Source organism: Panonychus citri, unplaced genomic scaffold (assembly GCF_014898815.1).
Source record: "Panonychus citri isolate SS breed McGregor unplaced genomic scaffold, ASM1489881v1 Contig00072, whole genome shotgun sequence".
Classification (NCBI taxonomy): domain Eukaryota; kingdom Metazoa; phylum Arthropoda; class Arachnida; order Trombidiformes; family Tetranychidae; genus Panonychus; species Panonychus citri.
The window spans coordinates 415,782-434,538 of NW_026515477.1; the positions used below are offsets into that span (position 1 = coordinate 415,782).

Sequence of the window (18,757 nt, forward strand, 5' to 3'; positions counted from 1 at the left end):
AACTAATATAATTAATCTTTTATTTTGAACAAAATCTCATAAGAGTAAAGGTAAAGATGAAAATTGAAAATTCACTTAAGTGAGAACCATGAATCGTATTCTGGTGAAAGTTAGAATAAGACTGATCCATAATTAACTTCATCTTCTATTTATATGAAATTTTCTTCATTGAAATTTTGACCGTTAATTGTTACCATTTAACCAGAAAATCTATCATAAGATAATCAATCATTTTTCATCAAATTTCAGTTAAGTTAACTTATTGTTTTTCTTGATGATGATTACGATGTTAATTTTGAGACAATTTTAGTGAACATTTTTATCTTAAGATAAATAAAAAGAAAGAGAAAATTAATGAAAAGAAAGAAAAAAGAAAGAAAAAGAAAGAGAGTAGACTTTCTGTCTGTTACCAAGAGGTTAATTGGTAATGTGAGACATCAAGTCTGATTGTTTTTGTTAATCTTTTTTCTTGGGAAAATATCAGTTATGTGTTAATAGTCACATAAACAAGTTGTTAACTATTATTATTAAACTGTGATTGGTAATCTAATTTTAACTGAATCTAATTACTGTGAGTAACTAAAGTTAATTGTTGAGATTTAAATGAAGTAAGAAAAATGATTAAAGTTAATTGTTAACCAGAAATTAACAAATGAACTGAGAGGTTCGTGATGATCAACCCTACACTTCGGTGGATTTAGACCATGATATCCTCTCAGGTCATTCTGTTAATGTAAAGTGTTGACAATTGTAAATCCTTTGGATGTGTTGGAAGAGTGTAATCTTCTTGTTCCATTTCATCTTCTGGAATAACTTCAATCTCAAAATTCAATGGTGGTGGTTTTAAAGGTGAACTGGGTGATGATGATGATGGAGAAACACAAGTATTTCTATTGTATGATGGTTTATTTCTTGCTCCAGAAGTAAAATAGTGCCAATTTTCAGGCCATTCATCCAGACCTTCGCTTACTCGATTCGCAAAGATATCCAAAAGTTGAGCAATCTTTTTATTACCACAAGTAAGTTCAAGATTTTTACTATGAATACCATCATTTATCCTTTTACATTTTTCTTCGATTTCGTACCAAAAGGATAAGTAAAGTTGCATCGAAATTAGCGCTTCAACTGCTGGTGAATGAGCACCTTTCTCAATTGTAAACTTTCTGAAGACAAGGAAAGAGATGAGAGAAAGAGAACATGGGGTTTTGATGTAAGGTGAGAAATGTTGAGTAATCTCTCTCATCTTTGGTCTGAGAAGATCAATTTCATTACGAGATAATCCAAGAGCAATCAATTGATTAATTAGTCCAGATCCAATTAATTGATCACAAACTACCAAATACGGTATAACTTGGTCTCGTACTGACTCAAGATTCTTCGCATGTCGAATATCAGATCTAATTAGTCCATGATGTTCTCCTTGAATAGTTTCAATTTGTGGATATCTAACAAAAGTTTCATAGATAATCTCTTGGTAACCATTGACAATAATTATCCAAATCGGTCGCTGTTCTATTTTCTCTATGATACCTTGAGGTCGATCATATTGCGCGAAAATGCCACAAAGCCATATGAATAGAAAAGATAAGCTTAGGATTAGGATGTTTAGTTGTATTATCTTTATCAGAACTTCAAATTCTGATGGTAATGATGGTAATTGAATCTGAGAACATCGATGAAACAGTTCCACTGATTGAATAGCTTTTCTCATGAAAATGATTAAAATATGTGCGAGATGATGAGGATGAAGATGAAGATGATGATGATGATGAATCTCTTCTTGTCGTGAACCAACATTATAACTTTGTCTCTACATCTCTGAGAGAAGGAAAATTTGATTTGATTTCTTTAAGAATTTTGTCGACTTTCGATGGATGAATAAGATCGAAAACGTTAATTCTTATAAAGGGTTGATTCACTTGATGATAAGGGCGTTTGATTTCTTGGAAAGATTTTCTTTTCTTTTCTTTTTCGATTTGATCAAGAAGAAACCATTCAGCATTTGCTCTTAAGAGATAATCAGGAACACTTTTCCATTGGCAAGTTCGAGGCCTAATATATTGACCACTTATTGGTTTTCTTCCCATGATTGGATCGAAGCCTCGATCGAGCATCCATTGTTCTAATTCATCTACGGGTTCCGATGGGTCTCTTAGCCTTTTCAAACTATTCCAATAGTTTGGCCTTGCACCGCGAATATGATTGCGAATATTTTCTGGAGCCAATTGAGGATCATTTGGATTCTCATCTCGTTGAACTAATACACAGGCATATTCGGTATTTTTCTTGTCCCATCTCTCTGGATGTGTCATAGTCTTAGGATCAGAAACATTTTCAGCGATAGCTGATTTAAGATGAGGAGCCAAATGATAGGAAATTTTATGTGGCTTGACAAAAGTTTTCAATGTCTCCATGTTTAAATTTCAGTCATATCAAACTCATATTCATCTTTGATTAATCCAGATCGACATTGAGATTCATGAGTGAAATAATCTGATGGTTTAATCTGTTTATTACACAAATGTCGACGACAAATGAATGATGCTGATGAATATTTAACGAAAGTTGATGATGATGGTGATGATGATGAGACTCTTTGAAAATGGGTATTCATTTTGAGATGTAAATTGACAATACAATTTGTTTCAAGACACATGGCCTTATTATTGTCATTGGGTGGACAAAAGTTCAATTTGATTATCACTTTTCTTAACCAGCAAGTACAAGAATAACAATACCACTTTTCACAATTGGTACATTTCAATGGATTAATTGTAATATGTTCACAAAGATTACATTTGATCGTTTCCAAAATCTCATGAACATTGAACAGAATAACTTTTGATAACGAAAGACCTCTAGGTATTTCATCCATGTCCAAATTATCGATCTCAGGTATATCAATAAGATTTAATTTGATTTTCTTTGATTAGTTTGAAATACAATTTCTCAGCTCGTAATTTTGAGCTTCTTGTTCAACTTTCTTTTAATCTCAAAGAAACGCTCAGTAGAAAGATAATCAGGAAGAGGACAAGTAACATGAGGTGCTGGATAAGTGTATTTCGGCCAATAACGATCATTTGGTCCAGGGTAAACTTGTTGATCTTGAAATTGTTTACTTGCCTGTTGATGATATTGTCTCTGAAACGATTTGGGTTGATTATCAGATGAGGATGAGTTATTTATTTTTCTTTTATTGCCTTGAGGCTCTTTTGATGACATGTCAATACGAATTTGTAATTGTTGATGTTCATTGTTAATCGACGAAGAAAATGATTGTTTCATTTCGACCGTTTTAGTACTTTGATTTTTCACTGGAGTTGGTTTATATCTCGGGTTAGTGATACCTGAAGATGTACTCGGTTGAGGAAACTCAAAGTCAATTGGTACTGGATTTACCGGGTGTTGAGTTTGTTGATCACAAAGTTTTTTACCTTTAGGTGAATGTGTCTGAGTTGATGAACTTGATGAGGTAAATCTTCTTTTAGCATCTTGTTGCTTTTCGTACTCAGCTAAACCAGGAATCGGTGAAAAAGTTCGTTTTCTACAAACCTCAGGATAATCGGGATTATCGATTCGATCTGCATCTAGAGTTCCATCGGTGAAATAGTTGAAAGTTAAATCTGGTGGAGGTTCTCGTCGCCATTTCTTATTCACTTTCTCAGGTTTATAAACTAATTCTTCATCTAATTCAATTACTATGTCATCAGATGATGAAGATGATGAGGGTGATGAATCTTTCAATTTCACTTTAGTGAATTTCTCATTGATAACTGATGTTGGTGAAGATTGAGAAGGTAATGGTGATGAGGTTGAACGTTTTTCTTTCTCTTCATCGGTGGATTTTGACTCTTTTATAGTAAAAGGTTTCCAGTTGAAATCAAGAGGAACAAATGATGACCATGATTGATCAGGGGTAATAACTTTTTCACTTGTTGATTGAATCTCAAAGAGATCAGTTAATTCAATTTCATTTCCCTGGTCATCTATTTGATGAATTCTAGTCGTAAGTTTGTCGGACATTTTATCAATCAAATTGAAACAAATATCAAAATAATAACCAAAGTTATTGAATTTCAATTCAACTAGTAAACTGATGAAACGATAATAATGAGTAAGACTATTTCTTAATGTTAACACTAATAACAAATGAGAAATTAAACTTTGGTCATTGTAAACGAAATGAAAATGAAAATGGAAATGGAAAATGTGAGAATATTTAAGAAGATAAATTGGATGATAAATGAGCAATTTGAAGTCATAAGACTTTACCAAAAGAAAGTCATGAGAAAAAGATGATAATTTAACTGTTGATCTCTTTTTGTTCAAATTACCAATTTGTTCAATTAAGTGAGAACAAGTAATTACCAATTTACTTGAATTACTTTTTCTTTTAAATAACAAAATTAACAAAACATGATCAGAGTTAATTGTTTGTTGATTTTTCTTAAATTGAGCTCTTGTTAATCTTTTCTCACTTGAATCCAAAGTTGACTGTTTGCTTATCTCATTGTCAGCGGTTTTATATTTTCGCTTATTAGAATTGATTATTGACAATTGATCAATAGATTCATCACTTAAGTGATCTGAAGAGTTTTCATCAAGATTATCAGAATTAACATCAGCAGAAGTTTCATCACCAATAGCATCTCGTAGATGAGCATCCTCATCAATCACTGGGAATTGAACTGTACTGGTGATATTATATTTATGATGATTATCAATCTGATCAGTATCATCATCTAATTGAGCATTTTGATTATTAATTAGTCTTTGCGATTCTGAATAACTTAAGTTATTATTTGATTTTCTTTCTAAATTTAACTTTGAAAAATCTTCAGGCTGTAACCAATCAAGTGAGTTAATGTCAAAAAAGTTATCTCTTAACTGTTTCATGTCAGAATCTAATTCACCTTTGAATGGTTTTGTATTTGAACAGTTTACCGAGAATAAATTAAATTCTGTCGATTTCGGATCTAATAATAATAAAGCTCCTTTCTTCATCCCATATATCATATATGGGCCGTTATATTTTGGTGACAATTTCTTAGAGATTTCAGTTGATCTTGACGAGTTTTTCAGATAAACAAAATCACCAATTTTATAAGGTGGTTGTTTGAATAACTGTTTGCATCTATTAATTTGGTACTGTTGTTGAGCTTTGAGTCTCATGTAAGCAATTCGTTTTGACTGTTCTTGTGAATAACCTGAATTTCTGTCTAACTCAAGCTCATTATCTACACTATCTCTTGGCTGTTGACCGAAAACTAATTGAAATGGAGAAAAACGAGTAATCTTATGAATCGAAGTGTTTATAGCATAAAGAGACTTTTCTAAACCTTTTGCTATATTTTTAGTTCCATTCTCAATAACTAAAGTTCTTAATCTTTCAGCGATTGTACGATTTGCGCGTTCAACTATCCCTTGCGATTGGGGATGATAAGGGGTAGACACTTCATGCTTGATGTTTTCTCGAGACAAGTATCGATAGAAATCTTCAGATAGAAAGTTTGATCCACGATCAGTTTGTATTACCTTTGGGTGAGAAAAGATCAAGAAAAAAGTTTCAAGAAAGTCAATGACATTCTTAGTTTGTTGATTTGGGTAGATTCGAGCATAAACGTAACGAGATAATGTATCTACCAAAACTAATATAACTTTTTTAGTTGAGTTGATTGTAATCGGTCCTTGTACATCCAATTCGAGTCGTTCGAAGTTATTATGTGGAATCGGTTTTTCACTTGGATCCATGTAAATGATTGAACCAGGTTTTGCGATAGCACAAGTATTACAATTATCACAGAGTTTTACAATCTCATGATATAAGTTTTTCATGTAATATCGAGATGAAATCGCGAGAAAAGTTTTCTCTGGTCCGAAGTGACCACCAGTAGGAGATGAATGATACCATTTGAATAACTCTTGTAGCAATTCAATCCCAATTAAGGGCTTCGTATAAATAACGAAAGTTTTCTGATTAATCAAATCATTCTTAATACAGAATCTTTTCATTGTTTTTGGATCATTTTGAAGCAAAAGTTTTTTGATCTGTTGACAGTTTTCGTCATTGTCTTGAAAGTTTTTGATTTTCATCTGAAATGAATCTTCAATTGAAACATAACTTATTATCGGTGGTTCAGTGAAACTTATCATTGGATTATCTAGAATAAAGTTGACAATATTCAGTCCAACATTGAAATTTTCATCATCATGATCAATTATTTCATAATCAGAATTGGAAATGTTAGTGAAGAAAACTTTCTCCAGGTATTTTCTTCAGGATCAATTATATCATATTTTTCCCATTCAGTTTGTGCTCGCGATAAACAATCAGGAGGATGAGATGATCCTTTTCTGTAGACGATTTTAATATCGTACATAGACAACATTATTGACCAGCGACGTAAACGAGCGTTTTTGAAATTGGTTTTCGTTATTGTGCAGAGAGCATGATGATCAGTTTCCACGACAAATTGTTCTCCCTCCAAATAATGTTTATATTTCTCAATTCCAACGAGGATTGCTAACAGCTCTTTTCAGAAACTGAATAATGGAGTTGGTGTTTTGTAACTTTGGGAAAAATGCGATTGGTAACCAATCTTTAATTTTTCAATTGAGTCTCTTTAGAGAATGTTGGTGACTTTGGATCTTCTTGGGAGTATACTCCAACAGCGATATCTGATGCATCAACCGATATCTTTCGTCTTAAATTTGGATCAAATGGACCAACATGGTGGTGGTTATTAAAGATTCTTTAAGTTTATCCAAAGTCTTTTATCTTCATCCAACATTTTAAACTTTCTTTCTCGAGATATTAATCGAAACAAGGTGCAGCGAGTTTAGAATAATTTGGAATATAACGAGAAAAGTAATTATAACACCAAGAATTGATTGTAATTGTTTTACCGTTTTGGATAAGGTAACCTTAAGTGCTTCCACTTTCTTTGGATCTGGTTTAATTCCATTGCTGTTGACCACATGACCAAGAAGGAGCATCTCCTCATATCCAAATTTACATTTTTCCAGTTTCACTTTTAAATTGAATTTTCTGAAACGATCAAGGACGATTCGAGTCATTTGGAGTAATTCAATCCATGTCTTCCAATAACAGGAACATCATCAAAATAACCAAGACATTTAGTGTATTGTAATCCATCTAATACCTTGTTTATCAAATTCTGAAAGATAAACGGAGCTCCAGCTAAACCATAGGTAACCGTTTATAATGATATTTGCCATCAGGAGTAACAAAACTGTTTTCTCTCTCTCACTGAGAGGTAAGTTAATCTGATGATAACCCTGACATAAGTCAAACATGTTGAAATATTTTCCTCCTCGAACGGTCTCAAGACAATCATCAATTCGAGGCATAGGAATCGATCGAACTTTAGTTAATCGATTCAACAGCCGAAAGTCAGACACTAATCGAAAAGTTCCATTTGATCTGGGAACCAACAAGGCTGGACAGCCACCCTCAGCTTTAGACTCTTCGATGATATCAGCAGCGATTAAATCATCTATGGTTTTCTTAAAATCGAGTCTTCGTTCATTATTACAGGGATAGGGTTTTTGATATGGAATAACATTATCACCAATGTCAATTTCAACTGGACATATTTCATTCGGTACAAATCCAAGGTCTTTTTTATCCTTACTGAAAACATCTTCATATTCAGAAAAGAGATTAATCAGATCGATTTTCTTCTCACTTGATAATTCTGGGTTGATTTGTTTCTTAACTCTTTCCACGAAAGATAATTCGTTTGTTTCATTTTTGTAATTGGTTACATATTCATTCACTTTAGTGAAGAAAATTGTTTGATCTTTATCATTTCGAAACAACTTAGGTTGAAAATGAGATCTTCATGATGAGGAAAAGTTCTGGTTCACCATTTTCATGCGATATTTGTTTAAAATTAATTCTGTTTCATTTTCGCTGAGAAATCGAAATTTGAATGTTGGGTCGAGTAATTTTCCATAAGGAGTATCTCTTGCATATACTTTAGTATATTCGTCTTCAGCATTTATTTGCATGTTGAGTAATTGGATAAATGAATTTCAAGTAAAACATGGGGTAAAAATCTTTACTACCGTTACTTTTATAATTCGAGTTCCATTGATCTCAGGATGATGAATAACAGCATAAGCGAATCCCGCTGAATCGGTGTTTCCAGCGATCCCATAAATTTCAACATGACTGAACCAAATGGACATTGAATTTCAGTGCCAATTGATAATCAATTACAGATGAAGTAGCTCCCGTATCAACCAATACGCGATAAGTTATCAATGGTAACCGATTTGGTGTTTCAATATTGAGAGTACAAAGAGACATATACTCGAAAAGAGGGTCACCTTTATTAGTAATAATGGGAATGGAATGATAATCTTGACGTAAAGTGTAACTTATTTCATGATTTCCAACAAGAGATTCTGGTAGTTGAATTTTTTCTTCGCTATGATCATGTTGAACCAATGCATTAACCGGTTTAGAGGATGGATTCGAAGTTGAACCAGAATTGTTGATTCCTCGAGGTTTGGTTCTATCTGGACAATCTGGTGCGATATGGCCTATTTTCTTGCAAATGTGGCAAGTTAATCCCTTGTGTCTTGGATTTGGTAATTCGCGAGTATAAGGTCTTGATTTCGGCTTATCTTTAGATAAAGAGCGGAAATTACCTTTAGGTTGATTTCGATCACCATAACGCTCAGTCTTTGCTTTCTTTCGTTGTTCCAATTTCTCATAATAATATCGATAAAGACAATTAATGATCTTTTGTTCATCATTGTTAATACCATTTCGATAGATTTCTTGTTGAACAAAGTCAGGTAAATGAGTAATTAGATCAAAAAGGAATCCCTTTTCAGTAACATGATCTTTTACTTTCTCCAATAATTCTCTTAATTTATCGATGAATAACTGAGGAGGTTCCGAGAAATCGTAAGTGAAGTTTCTGAGCTGATAAGCTGCTTTGCTGTGAAAGTGGGCATACCTCAGTTTCTCGTTGAGAGCATTAATGTACTTTGATAATCATCGATTGAAGGATCAATTGATTGGCTAAGTGTAGTAACTCATGAGCTAATCCTTTTTTAAAGCACCTTAATCTTGTTTGGTCGTCACATTCTTCTAAAGACAATTGGTTTACAGTCTTTTTTATCCAAGAAGACATGTCTTCATTTTTCATGAATTCGGTGACTTTTGGATCACGTCGATTTGCAGCAACAAGAGATTCAAGTAAAATATTGAATTTATCATTACCTTGAGGGTTGACAATGTCATTTACTTGACCAGTAGATTGAACATTAACGACTGGTTCACTCGGTGATGGTGAACTTGATCTTGAATTGTCGGTAGAAATCGTTCCAATTTCGCCAATGGCTCGCAAATCTGTTATCTTATTCATGGTTCCAATTGATAAATTCAATGATTTTAGCACATCATCCGTAACAGAGTAAATGAGACTTTCTTCTCGTCCAATACGTGTAAGAATTATCTGAATTTCACTTTCAGTGATATTTAAATTACGAAACTGAGTGAGCCAAGATGGAGGAACAATTTCCAAAACTTCTTCTACAGGAAGATTATCAATTTCATCTGAAGTTAATTCATCACCATTAACCATAAAATTGGTTTTGACTACTTCTTTAACTCTCCTTTTAAGTAAAGAGTTAATAGGAATATTGGTAACATTGAGATTGGCCAATAGATCACGAAGACCTTGAGTAGTTAAGGTTGAAATCGTGGACATATCGAAGTTAACCAAAGTTGAAATGAGGGATTGATGTGAACTTTCAGATGAATTAACAGAATTTGAAGCAATAGAAATATTGTAAGTATTTCTTCTGGTATTTACCATTAGGTAAAAAGTTAAACACAAAATTATCTCTCAAGAGATCACTTTAACTGAGTTATTATTAATTGAAATCCTGGCGACCTCGCCAAGTGAAGGGATTAACTATACTTAATCTTGTTGATTAATCACTTAATTTCTCTGGGAACAAATGAAGAGTAAGAATCGGTAATGTTAACAATTTGATTCACTTTTAAGTCGTTAAATTACCACAACACAAGAATTGAATCAGATCAATTGGCAAAAGTATTGGGTTAGTCTCAAAGAAAAAGGTAAATTAACTTAAGTTAATCAGTGGAGATTCGAATCTGTCCTTCACTAATACAGATCAATTTAAGGTCGAATGAGGATTTCAATTAATAAATAATAACACAGAATTTAACTAATATAATTAATCTTTATTTTGAACAAAATCTCATAAGAGTAAAGGTAAAGATGAAAATTGAAAATTCACTTAAGTGAGAACCATGAATCGTATTCTGGTGAAAGTTAGAATAAGACTGATCCATAATTAACTTCATCTTCTATTTATATGAAATTTTCTTCATTGAAATTTTGACCGTTAATTGTTACCATTTAACCAGAAAATCTATCATAAGATAATCAATCATTTTCATCAAATTTCAGTTAAGTTAACTTATTGTTTTTCTTGATGATGATTACGATGTTAATTTTGAGACAATTTTAGTGAACAATCTTAAGAAAAAGAAAAGAAAATTAATGAAAAGAAAGAAAAAGAAAGAAAAGAAGAGAGTAGACTTTCTGTCTGTTACCAAGAGGTTAATTGGTAATGTGAGACATCAAGTCTGATTGTTTTGTTAATCTTTTTCTTGGGAAAATATCAGTTATGTGTTAATAGTCACATAAACAAGTTGTTAACTATTATTATTAAACTGTGATTGGTAATCTAATTTTAACTGAATCTAATTACTGTGAGTAACTAAAGTTAATTGTTGAGATTTAAATGAAGTAAGAAAAATGATTAAAGTTAATTGTTAACCAGAAATTAACAAATGAACTGAGAGGTTCGTGATGATCAACCCTACACTGTAAACATGTTGATTGAACCAAAATGTTGAAGATGATGGTGATGATGAGGATGAGGAAGTAAGATGAAGATGATAATAGTGATAGAACTGTGTAAATGTGATAAAATGTTTTCACTTGTGAGGTTTATTTGCTCATCGATTCAATAGATTTCTCATCTTTCCATCTTCATTAGATTCAGATGGAAATGAATAAGATGAAATTCCAAATTCATGAGAAATTTCTCACTCTAGCTGACTCACTCTCTATCTCCCTCTTCTTTCTTTCTTTCTTATCTATTTATATTCTCCTCTTTATCTGTTGTCATGATAAAGATAGAAATGATAATGATTGGTAAAGAAAATTAATATTTGATAAATCATCTTTATTCCCAATCCCCATGACGATTCTGAGTCACTGAATAATATTCATTTCAATTTGTCAAACTTGAAACTCTGATGCATGAAAAAAAACAACTTTACAAGTTTAGTGTTACTTGGAATCATCACCATGAAGTTCATGATAATATGATAAGCAACAGAAAATTGGAAGAGAAATTTTAAAAGAAAGAGAAAAAAATAAACTGAATACCTCATGTGGTTAATATTATCAATTGATATTCAAGTGAATTCTGATGATCAAGTTAATATTAGATAAAGTTGTTTACAAAATCTCTGAAATTTCATGAGAAAAAGTTGCTATATTTTCAGCATGTTTACAGATTTTTCAACTTTGTCTTCTTTCAAATTAACAAGTTTCACATCAATTGCAAAAACATCAATTTAAATATTCACTTCTCATGCTAATTCAGTTCAAGATTGAAGATTAAATCTCATTATCATGTTATCGTTACCATTTACCAGGCAATCGATTATTGAAAAGTTATTATGATACAATAACTTTGTTTCTCTTTTATTTCGTTTGGTCAGAGCTTCTGATGTTATCTGAACTCCTGAATTTATCATGAAGATGAAATGGTTTCACTGATTATCTTTCCTCTTATTGTCACATTATCACATTTTAAATCTTCAACAAATACAAATGATGATAAAAGTGGAATCTTTTTTGCAAACATTTCCATTTCATTAGAAAGAAAAGTTTACTCATGGAAAATTTTTTCTTCCTCAGTTTTCACTTCATCCTTTATCTGCTTCATCATCATGGTGATTTTGATGATCTCTTTACCGGTTTTTTTTTTCTCTTTGATTCTTTATCACACTTTAACTATTATCATCATCTTCTTCTCACCTCTTTTCACCCACTGGTTCGGAATTGATGCTCCACATCTCATCAAAATCCATGTTAAATCAGCCTCCGAGCGAATCCAATATCATCCTTTTATCAATTCAAAGCTTTTTTCCTTATACTCTCTCTCTCTCTCTCTCTCTCTCTCTTTATCTTCTTCCTTATATTTGATCATTCTCGTTTCTCTTTATCTTTTTTGCTTCTCCTTATCTTCTCTAAAGTAATAATATCATCATCATCATCTCATTTCTCTCTTTTTTCTCTGTCGTTCTCTCTATCGTTTTCTTCAATCAATACTGTCAATCTAATTTTATTTGCAATACTTTTTATCTACATCCTTATCCACATCTTCATCTTCATCTTCATCTTCATCATCTTTATCTTCATCTTCTTTTGCTCTTTTCAACCTTCATTCCAAATAATCATAACAAGTACAAAACTATTCTTCTCTCTCTCACTCTCACTCACTAACTCATTCTCCCTCATTCTCTTTCCTACCTATTTCAGAATTCACCTTTGTAACAACTAATATTATCACAATTTACTTGTGTAAGCTTTTCTTTTCACCTCCAACTATCTTCCTCTGTCTTCATCCTCTTCTTTTTTTGTCATCCTCATCATCATTTTCATCTAATCATTTGTTTGTTTTCTGGTTTTTCATAGAGAGTAAAAAGGGGAAAAACACAATCACTGTTGTGATACAAAATTCTGACACAAGTAAATTTATTAGCAATTTACAAGATCTTTCATCACCAAGTGACCACTGGAAAAACTTGAGAGTACCCCAAGTACATTAATTTGATTAACATACAATTAATCCTAAGAGGAGCAGATAGATAGTTGAAAGAACTCAGAAATGATTTTTGACCGAAATCTCCAAGTGGTTGTGTCACAAATGATTATCAAATAGCCAAAATAATAATAATATTTGAAGAAAAAATGATTCTGAGAATATTGAAATTTTTTCAAGTTAAATGAAATGGAAAGTGAATAAACATGAGGGTATGAAAAGTCAATGTGAATTTCATTTGGTGATAATGATGATAAAGATGAAATCGACTAAAGAAAAGAAGAGAGTTGAAATGTCAATTTGATGACAAGTTTGACATTATAAATCCTCAAGTAAAATCACTTAACCTGACTGATTATTTTTTTTTATTCACACACCAAAATGTATACAAAATCTTGGTGAGTGTATTTGTTCAAGACCCAGGGAAGACATGGAATCAGAATCGGAATATTTATCTATTCCAATTATTTGAATATTGCTGATGTAATTTATATGAGAGTGTACAGATATAGAGATAAGCATGGAGATAGAGGAAGGAGTTTATTCAAAATGAGTGTAATATACAGGGTGGCAAAGAAAGAGATACAAAGTTCAGGATTCAGAGTTTGAACTTCACTGAGAATGTATCTTAATATGAAGTTAACTGTTTCTCTCTCTCTCTCTTTCTTTCTTTCTTTCTCTGTCAACTTCTATCATGAATTTTTCCATTCCTATTCTAATACATGTTCTTACATACATTTACTTTTCCATTAGGTTTCATAATTCAATTTCCATGGGTAAAGAGAGAGAGAGAGAGAGAGAGAGAGAGAGAGAATATTAAAGTAATGATGTTGAAGGTGGGAATTTTTCCCTGCTCTCTCTCTCTCCAAGGCTCCCTGTAATTCAGAAGTTATCACATTTTCGTTTCTTTTGATTTTCCATCATGAACATTATTGATTATCGTTCATTGAATCAATTTAGATTCAACTAGTTGATTATATGATTCCAAAATCTCATCTTCTCTTCTATGATTGTTGATTTTTAATCAAGGATTTGATAGCTAATCATTGATTACATATCATTCCCAAATTTATTTGATTTACACTTTATTGTTCATTAAGTAAATGGTTAAATGGTGGTAATGCTAATATTCATGGTGAAAGATATTAATAGTTGACTAATTTATACACATAAGGTGTCATCCTATTTTCATCTATTAGATAAACTGATTAATATTCAGTTTCCATGGTGATGTTTTTATGGATGAGAATGATGAAAGTGGGAAGATAAGATTAGAGAGAGAATAATGAAAAGGGAGAAATCAGCAGAAGGGATAGAGATCAGGTTTGATGAATAATCAATCTGAAGGATGCAGCAAATTGATATTAAACTTGATTCTCTCTCATCATTATCCTTATCCTTTGTCGCTTCCCCTTTAGCATCATTATCTTGTCAATGGTTAATGTTTTTGTTTATCATTTATAATATTAGGTGATGAAGTTATTACAGGAAGTTAGTGAGGAGAGAGAGAGAGAGAGAGAGATCTTGATGACTAGGATGATGAAAATTAAGTCTATCATGAGGAGAAAAGTGTAAACAGTGAATGATAAGTTTTTACCTTGAATAATATTGTTATTATTGAAAGTTTATCATGAAAATCTGATGACAGCCTCAATGGATTTTCATCTTATTTACTTCACTATCATCATCTTATTATTGATACATCTTCATCATGATCCTCATCATTTTCATCATAAAAAAAACTCATATCAGGATTATGAATGAGATTAGTTTTAGATTAAGGAATAAGTTTTTCTGCATTTCTTTTTCATGCCTCATCAAGTAGTAAATATAATGTTTGTTTTATTGTTTATTGTTTTGGTTTATCTCCATCATTGAATATTTATAATTATCATCATTACCATGGAAAAATGGTGAAGATTTTCATGAATGAAGTAGATCACAATTGAATGTGGGTTGAAAGTTGAAATGAGTTAAATTGTCAAGTGGGTTCACCAACCAAGAAAATCAGTTTTGTTCATTCATTTGAAACTTAATTATAATCATGATGGTGGTGGAGGTTGAGTAACAGTCAATCCGCAGGCTAAATTATATTGTGGGAGTGATAATTATGTGGTTCTTGTTAATTGGATGTTGGTAATGTTGATAAAGAAATGAAAATGCTCGGAATAGGGTGTGAACATGATAATAGACTATTTGAAATTTCATTGTTAACTTTCATCGGTTTTTCATGTAACAGTTAGATGTGACTAGTTGAAGGCGAATTGAAAAAAAAAGTTCTCACCACAAAGTAAGAATTACATGTATCTATGAATATCGAGCTACTTTTCCTCCCCTGATAGAGGAAAAAGTATCATGAGAATCATTTATACACAAATTTTCAGTGACAACATTTAGATTGTCAGAATTTCTATCCTGCGTATTTCTTGCTAATTATTTGTTGTTGACAGAAAAAAAAAATCAGAAAGATTTGAATGGAGAAGAAAAAAAAAGTTCTATCCCATTTTGCCTTGGTAAAAATTCATTTTCTTCAGCATTATTCAGATAACTTGCTCAAGAGAGAAAGATGAAAATATGGAAATGATCATTATTATTGTCATGAGAAGATGAAGTCAACTTTAATCACAATTACACCAGTGAATATTAATTCAAGTTGAACTTTCATCATTAATATCATAAGAACCATAATTATCATTGCATTTACTTTTCCAATACTTATTTTATTTTCATCGCCATACTCATGGTGAAAACGATAACTATTAAGCTCTGAGCCACTTCAGAATTTATTACAGAAGGGAAATTTTCATTTCTCTGCTTTTATTTTTATTTCTCGTGACTGAGTAACATGAATACCGGTTAAAATGTAAGTGTTGAAGAATAAGGGAAAATTGTGATGAAAATTCTGGTGTAAGAATAAAGGAAACTCAAGACTCCCATGGAAAAGCAAATAAACAATATTAGAAAGAGACCATGAAAATGATAATAGTAGTCTTGATAATCTGTATCATGGTTTTTTCTTGCTTCACCCAAAATTGCAATAAAAAAAACATGATGGTGTGAAAATTGAATTGAAATTGAACATGAGAAGTGCTATTATCTTGTAAATGTTTATCCCTATGAAAACAGGAATGAATTTACAGAGAAATTATTTTATCAGAATGAGAATTTGAAATCAATTGGTTTTCAATTGGAAAATAAACAGTTACATTGTTATGAGAACTAAAATATTACATATATAAATCTATTAATATGGAAACATAGAGAAGACTGAATTTGTCAGAACTTTTCTCTCTCTCTCTCTCTCTTTCTCATCAGAATTGGAAATTTTCTCATAGCATATCCTCATCAGAGATAACATTTAGCTCTGATTAAAAGTTGTGTTAATGAATATGATGAGTGTTGATAATATGATAAAAAAACGAAAACCAAATTACTGTTGACAAAATGCCAGAGACACAATTAATATAATCACACAAATGATGAACATTGTTCATTATTCATTATCATGATTGTTATCAAGTTCATTATATTTACTTTCAACAGGATTAATTGTTGATAACAAAGGTTGAAAAAAGGAAGATAAGTTTTTTTTCAGTTCATTACGATAACAATAAACACTTATCCTGATTCTGATGAAGATAATCAGCTACTTATTAGTTAATTTAACTGGAAACAATTTAAGATGATAGATAATAATTTGTTTATGAAAATATTACCCACTGATTGTTGTTTTATCATCAATCAAACTTTAGTGTTTATCATACAAAAAGAAAACTATGATTGGACCTAAAAACTGAACAGATGATCAACTAATTTAATCTTTCATTAAACTAATTACAATTTTATTAAATTGTTACAAATTTACAAACCTTTTCATTCAGATTATCATTGAAATTAAAATTCAGTTTTATGTCTTCTTGAATTCAAGGATATGAATCATATTATCTCTGTCTCTCTCTCTCTCTATCTTTTGTTACATGATCAAATGAACGAATCAGAGTTTTCATCACAATGTTACAAATAATTAACGAGAGAGAGAGAGAAACGATAAAAAGTTCCTAATGAATCATCTTGATATTCAGGATACTCTCAGGGTGACAGAAGGTCTTTGAATTATTATCAATTGTAATAAGATAACCTTTTGATGATAGTATTGAAGTTAATTTATTCTGAATTTTCTTGCATGATGAATGAGTTTAATCTTTCACCATGAAAAATTATTCAAATTGTTTGATGGAGGGAAGGATAAGGAAAAGAAAGTGAAAAAGAGAGAGAAAACTTGTCCCTTTATGTCTGAATCTTTTTTTTTATTCAGAACTTTATTCTTGACCAGAGTTATATTTAGTTTTCATCTTTGAAAATCACAATTGATATAAAGAAAAAAAAACTGAGTAACATTTATCTTCATCACAATGATATAAGAGATGAAAATGAATGGAAATTATGAAAAATGAATTCGAATGATGAAAAATATTTTGATGGTTGGAATAGAGAATGAAAATAAAACTCAAATTCATCTTCTTTCAGAACTGAAATAATGTTAGCAAGTCTTGAGATACCAGTGAATATATTTCTAGCTCCCCTGAAGATTCTGTGGATTTCTCACCTTCATGAAAATTCATTGAATGAATTTTGAAACACAAAAAAATCATTGTAAATCATTTAGTATTTCATTTGATGTTATTGTTGCTCCTGTTGAGTTTTTTGTTCAAATGTGTTCAAAATTGGACAACATTGAACAACAAAAGTTTGGTGAACATTTTTTGATTATTTTCAGAGTTCTGGTTTGTTCAGGATGAATCTCATGAACAATGACAATGAATGATTATGATTCATAAAGCACAGTTTTCCACTCTGTTATCCGTCAATAATGTGTCACAATTTCATTGAACAGTAAACAGATGATGAGGAGGAAGAGTGAGAAATCATCACCCAGTTGAGCTCAATTTCTTGCTCAGAGATTAATCTCATCTTCAATGTTATTTATTATTCTAGATACGGTGTTTCAGAACTTTTTTACCTTTCATTTATCCTTCCCCGTCAGATCATCATCACTTACATAATGATGATACCAATGAGTCAAAACGATTATCTTGCCATGTTAACCCTTTTCTTCATGAAAGAAAGAGCAAAAAATTGATCAATAAACTTTCATGATAGCTCATGATATCTTTTAACAAAGGAACAAGAATATTAACTCAAAGTTAATGGTGAATCTGTTGATTGCTAAGGATTTAAATGTCAATTGATTGATTGATTTGGTTTTGATTTGTTCAAATTGTCGTCAAATAGAATCCAGGAAAGAAACAGTTCTGTCTGATGAGTCGCTTTTTGCTGAGAGAAAAGTAAATGGGATAAAAAAAGAAAAGATAGAAAATTATTAGGAAGATAAATAATGATGATGATGATAGTAAAAGAGAGAGAGAGAGAAATGATTTTGAGTAGATAAAAAATGAACAATGAAGATAAAGATTGACCATTATGTCCATTCAATGTCCACGGGAAGAGAAATTTGGAAAGATAAAAGGGGTTGGAGTAAAAGATGAGAGAGAATAACAAATAAATATCATCAGAAGAAGACAAAGATGACAAGGAAGATAAAAGATGATGATTATGATGCAAGAGAAAACTCAACAAGTGAGCTATTAACCTTTATCTTTTTATCTTCAATCTCTTCAGATTCTCTCAACTTTTTCCTCCCTTTATCATCTTTTTTACCCCTCAAACTCCCATATATATAATATGATATATAATAACTATTCCTCCATTCACATGATGTACACTTGGTGGAATAAAATTGTTCTGATCAACTGTATTTTACTTGATGCTTTTACCATGAAGATGA

The 18,757-nt window shown here is 31.3% G+C and overlaps 1 protein-coding gene across 7 annotated transcripts in view; it reads left to right on the forward strand.

The window, feature by feature from the left end:
- LOC128386696 (voltage-dependent calcium channel type A subunit alpha-1-like) overlaps window positions 1-18,757 on the forward strand; it is a 107,547-nt gene that overhangs the window by 45,545 nt on the left and 43,245 nt on the right. The gene's annotated exons all lie outside the window — the stretch shown is intronic.